Source organism: Glycine soja, unplaced genomic scaffold (assembly GCF_004193775.1).
Source record: "Glycine soja cultivar W05 unplaced genomic scaffold, ASM419377v2 tig00017670_1_pilon, whole genome shotgun sequence".
NCBI lineage: Eukaryota > Viridiplantae > Streptophyta > Magnoliopsida > Fabales > Fabaceae > Glycine > Glycine soja.
Genome location: NW_021143719.1, coordinates 1 through 5,621, shown reverse-complemented (window position 1 = coordinate 5,621; position 5,621 = coordinate 1). Strand labels below are relative to the sequence as shown.

At 39.0% G+C, this 5,621-nt stretch overlaps 1 pseudogene; it reads left to right on the top strand.

Moving 5' to 3' along the window:
- The first annotated feature begins 265 nt into the window (after positions 1-265).
- LOC114404281 lies at positions 266-5,619 on the top strand (annotated as a pseudogene).
- The last annotated feature ends 2 nt before the right edge of the window (positions 5,620-5,621 follow it).

Below are 5,621 nucleotides of genomic sequence, written 5' to 3'. Positions count from 1 at the left end.
TTGTAAAAGGTTCACTTCTTTCTGTTTTTATTCTTCTAAAATATTTTTGGTTGTAAAAGCTTCAGCTTTTTCCACCGATTCTCTCCACTGCTTGATGTAGTTTTTGTTGTTAACTTGTCATTTTACGTCGCTTAACTTCTGCTGAAGTACATTTTTTCAAAGTTGACTCTTGATTTTCTCTGCTGAAGTATTTCTTGTGTTGACTGAGTCTGAATACAGAACCCCATTAAAAAAAATGTCGTCATCTTCTGCACAAACTCAGTTCACACACAACAATCCAAGAACAAAAAAAAAAAAAGGAGAAGAGATTTCACTATGAGTTTACACTTTGGAGAGCACAATCTTGTGTTTACTAACTTCAACCTATAATGCATTTTGTGCAGGTGTTTTCCGTTAACAGTGATTACTAATTAGTAGAGGAGTGTGTAAAGCCTTCCAACAAGAAAATGGCAGAGAATATTGACTTGTATGGAGATTCTGACATCAAGCAAGATTCAAAGAGCAAGGTCAAAGATGAATCTGCCAAAACGGTACCCTTATACAAGCTTTTCTCATTTGCTGATCCTTTGGATCATTTGTTGATGTTTGTGGGGGCTGTTGGTGCTATTGGGAATGGAATCTCCATGCCCTTAATGACTTTGATATTTGGAAATATGATCAATGCATTTGGAGCAACCGAAAACTCCAACGAAGTTGTTGATGAAGTTTCTAAGGTAGTTCCTCACTAATCCCGTTTACTATAGGTGTATTAGTAACTTAACATTCTCAGACTTAACACTTCACAATAAATTACTGTGTTCAGGTGTCACTGAAATTTGTATACTTGGCCGTGGGTACCTTTTTTGCGTCGCTTTTGCGTAAGTACATCAGATTATCTACTTGATCTTACAGTGTAAATAGCTAACTAATTAGTTTTGGCTCCTTGTAACCCAAAAGAAACCTGGTTTGCTGTGTATCAGAGTTGACTTGCTGGATGATCACGGGGGAGAGACAAGCTGCAAGAATTAGAGGGTTATACCTTCAAATATTTTGAGGCAAGATGTCAGCTTCTTTGATAAAGAAACTAGAACTGGAGAGGTTGTTGGAAGGATGTCAGGTGACACTGTTCTTATTCAAGATGCCATGGTGAGAAGGTATTAACGAAACACCACACGAGTTTTAAATCATTATCATCTTGTTTAAGCTAAATTTGTTTCTTCATTGTTTTCCCCCTTTTCATTCCAGGTGGCACAGTTCATACAGTTGATGACAACTTTCGTTGGCGGCTTTGTAATAGCATTCAGCAGGGGGATGGCTTCTAACTCTTGTCATGCTTTCTAGTATTCCACCTCTTGTTTGTGTGGTTCTATGCTAGGCCTGATCATTACGAAAGCATCATCCAGGGCACAAGCGGCTTATTCTATAGCAGCAAGTATAGTAGAGCAGACAATAGGTTCTGTCAGAACTGTATGCACCCTAACCAAAAAAAGAACTCCTTACTTTTTCTTTTGATATTGCCGAAGAATATATAAATGATTTCCATTTATCCAATGCAGGTTGCATCATTCACCGGGGAGAAGCAAAGCTATAGATAAATATAATCAGTCCATAATCAAAGCTTATAGGGCTGGAGTGCAAGAAGCACTAGCTACTGGTTTGGGGTTTGGTTCTCTCTATTTTGTTTTTAACTGCAGTTATAGTTTGGCTACATGGTTTGGTGCAAAAATGGTAATAGAGAAAGGATACACAGGAGGAGAGGTTGTGACAGTAATTATGGCTGTATTGACAGGCTCCATGTAAGTTGTGTGCGTTCCTCTTTCTTAATGTGAGCCTACAATTTCTAAAATGGACTCCCTCCACCTATCTGAAAACTCAGAAGATATGAAAAGAGGCTATGTCATCCTACCTAACTAGATTTGAATCCCAGGTCTCTTGGGCAGGCATCACCAAGCTTGAGTGCTTTTGCTGCAGGACAAGCTGCAAGCCTTTAAGATGTTTGAAACAATTAAAAGGAAGCCAGAAATTGATGCTTATGACACTACTGGTCGGCAGCTTGATGACATCCGTGGAGATATAGAACTTAGGGAGGTTTGCTTTAGTTATCCTACTAGACCTGATGAACTGATATTCAATGGATTTTTCTCTTCAATACCAAGCGGCACTACAACAGCTTTGGTAGGAGAAAGTGGGAGTGGGAAATCCCACAGTTGTTGGTTTGATAGAGAGATTTTATGATCCACAGGCAGGTGAAGTTCTCATTGACAGTATCAACCTCAAAGAATTCCAAACTGAAATGGATCAGACAGAAAATAGGCCTAGTTAGCCAGGAACCAGTTCTCTTTACATGCAGTATTAAAGAGAATATTGCCTATGGCAAGGATGGTGCAACTGTTGAAGAAATCAGAGCTGCAGCAGAACTAGCTAATGCCGCCAAATTTATAGATAAACTTCCTCAGGTCAACCCTTGAATCTCCATTTAAATGTCAAAAATGCATAGTGAATTACTGCTTAACAGTTTGAAATGTTCTCAACCTTTGTCAGGATTATCTTTATCTGCAATACTATATAAGACTTAAGTAAAAGAATTCTTACTTCTATTACTATACTGAATGTTCCTTTTACCTCTGTAATTTTGTATAATAATGAACGTAGGGACTAGACACAATGGTTGGTGAGCATGGGGCTCAGCTCTCTGGGGGTCAAAAGCAAAGAGTTGCAATAGCAAGAGCAATTTTGAAAGACCCAAGAATCCTACTTCTGGATGAAGCTACAAGTGCCCTTGATGCTGAATCTGAGAAAATTGTACAGGAGGCATTGAACAGAATAATGATAAACCGAACAACTGTCATTGTAGCCCACCGCTTAAGTACTATAAGGAATGCTGATAGCATTGCTGTTATGCATCAAGGAAAAATAGTTGAAAGAGGTAAACAGGACATACAGTAATAGAAATCTAATTTCTCCATGACTCATTTCTCAAATGTTTATATACCTTATTGCATTATTATATTTTCCATGATCAGGTTCACATGCTGAGCTTACAAGGGATCCTATTGGAGCCTATAGTCAGCTCATTAGACTGCAAGAAGTTAAAAGGTCAGGACAAAATGTTGCAAATGACACAGACAAGCTAGAAGTACTGCACATTTGGAAGACAGTCAAGTCAAAGATCTTTCTTACAGGCTATAAGTCAAAGATCATCAGAAGTTGGAAGCAGTGGTCGTAACTCATTCTCAGAATCACATGCGGTTGGCTTCTTGGAACCTGCAGGTGGAGTGCCTCAAACATCTCCAACAGTTTCTTCACCACCGGAAGTGCCACTCTATCGCCTGGCATATTTAAACAAACCTGAGACTCCAGTCTTACTGGCAGGGAGTATAGCTGCAATAATAAATGGGGTGTTATTACCATTGTTGCAATCTTTATGTCCAAAATGATTAGTATTTTCTATGAGCCAGCTGATGAGCTTCGTAAAGATTCAAAACTTTGGGCATTATTATTTGTTGTGCTTGGCGTGGTATCATTTATCATGCCTCCTTGTAGATTCTACCTTTTTGGCGTTGCTGGTGGTAAGTTGATCAAAAGGATTCGGAATTGTGTTTTGAGAAAGTAGTTCACATGGAAGTTAGTTGTTCGATGAAGCTGAACATTCAAGTGGAGCAATTGGAGCAAGGCTTTCTTCTGATGTAGCTGCTGTTCGAGCTTTGGTTGGGGATGCACTTGGTTTGTTGGTTCAAAATATTGCTACAGCAGTAGGTGGCTTGGTAATTGCTTTTGAAGCAAGCTGGCAGCTTGCTCTTATAATGCTTGCTTTGGCACCTTTATTAGTACTAAATGGATACGTGCAATTCAAGTTCTTGAAGGGATTCAGCGCAAATTCAAAGGTTTGTTTTTGACTTCCTCTAAGCTACCAACTAAAAAATTGTGAATGAATATGGAAATATCTGTGTTTTCACTTCAGTGAAAGTGAAGATTTCTTTCTACATTTCATTTTTTATTTCGGCACCACACTAAGATAGAGACATGGATCAACAGTGTGAAAAAAATGTGCTCTGAATATGCTTTTGTCTTATCTATATGTTATGGGTATTAATATTGTATTTACCTAACAGAAACTGTATGAGGAAGCAAGTCAAGTGGCAAATGATGCTGTAGGGAGTATAAGAACAGTTGCTTCTTTCTGTTCTGAAAGAAGGTGATGAAATTATACCAGGAAAAATGTGAAGGACCAATTAGGACAGGCATAAGGCGAGGAATAATAAGTGGAATTAGTTATGGGGTATCATTCTTCATGCTGTATGCAGTTTATGCATGCAGTTTCTATGCTGGAGCTCGACTTATAGAGGATGGAAAATCAACATCTCAGATGTTTTCCGCGTAAGTTACTCTCCTAACTTGTTCACCAAGTCAAAATTTCCATCACTTTCTTCTTGTTGTCACAGTCATTGCTAAGCTATTATTCACTGAGATAATATGTCTCTGTGCACGAGACTTCACCATTTTTCTTGATCCTGATTTGCAGGTCTTTTTGCTCTCAGCATGACAGCTATGGGAATTTCGCAATCTGGCTCTTTGGTCCCTGATTCAAGTAATTCAAAAAGTGCTGCCGCTTCTGTATTTGCTATTCTTGACCAGAAGTCACAAATTGACCCAAGTGATGACTCTGGATTGACATTGGAAGAAGTCAAGGGAGAGATTGAATTTAACCATGTCAGTTTCAAGTATCCTACCAGACCTGATGTTCAAATATCAGAGATCTTAGTTTGACCATTCATAGTGGCAAGGTAACTTTCTAATTAGCACATTTGTCTTCTTCTCTACTATAAATTGACTATACTGTTAAAATAAACAGACAGTTGCACTGGTTGGAGAAGTGGAAGTGGAAAATCAACAGTGATTTCACTATTACAAAGGTTTTATGACCTAGATTCAGGTCACATTACACTGGACCGAACGAAATCCAAAGGATGCAAATTAAATGGCTAAGACAACAGATGGGCCTGGTGAGCCAAGAGCCTGTGCTGTTTAATGACACCATCCGAGCCAATATTGCATATGGAAAGGGCGGTGATGCAACAGAGGCAGAAATTATAGCTGCAGCAGAACTGGCAAATGCTCACAACTTCACTTGTAGTTTGCAGAAGGTAAATTACATAGTCAACTCAATCTCTTGAGGACTAGTCAACTGGTGTATCTTCAAATTCTGAATTAGTACAAGTCATTTAGACGCCAAATGAACATAGGTCTGATTGTCTTAATTCTCGGAACAATATTTTATACATGCAGGGTTATGACACAATAGTAGGGGAGAGAGGGATTCAACTATCTGGAGGGCAGAAGCAGCGGGTGGCAATTGCACGAGCTATAGTGAAAGAATCCAAAAATATTACTACTAGATGAAGCCACAAGTGCTCTTGATGCCGAGTCTGAAAAAGTGGTCAGGATGCACTAGAACCGTGTTATGGTGGACCGAACCACAATAGTAGTGGCTCATAGGTTATCAACTATAAAGGGTGCAGATTTAATTGCAGTAGTTAAAAACGGGGTCATAGCAGAGAAGGGAAAGCACGAAGCATTACTCAACAAGGAGGTGACTATGCTTCCTTAGTGGCATTGCATACAAGTGCTTCTACATCTTAGTT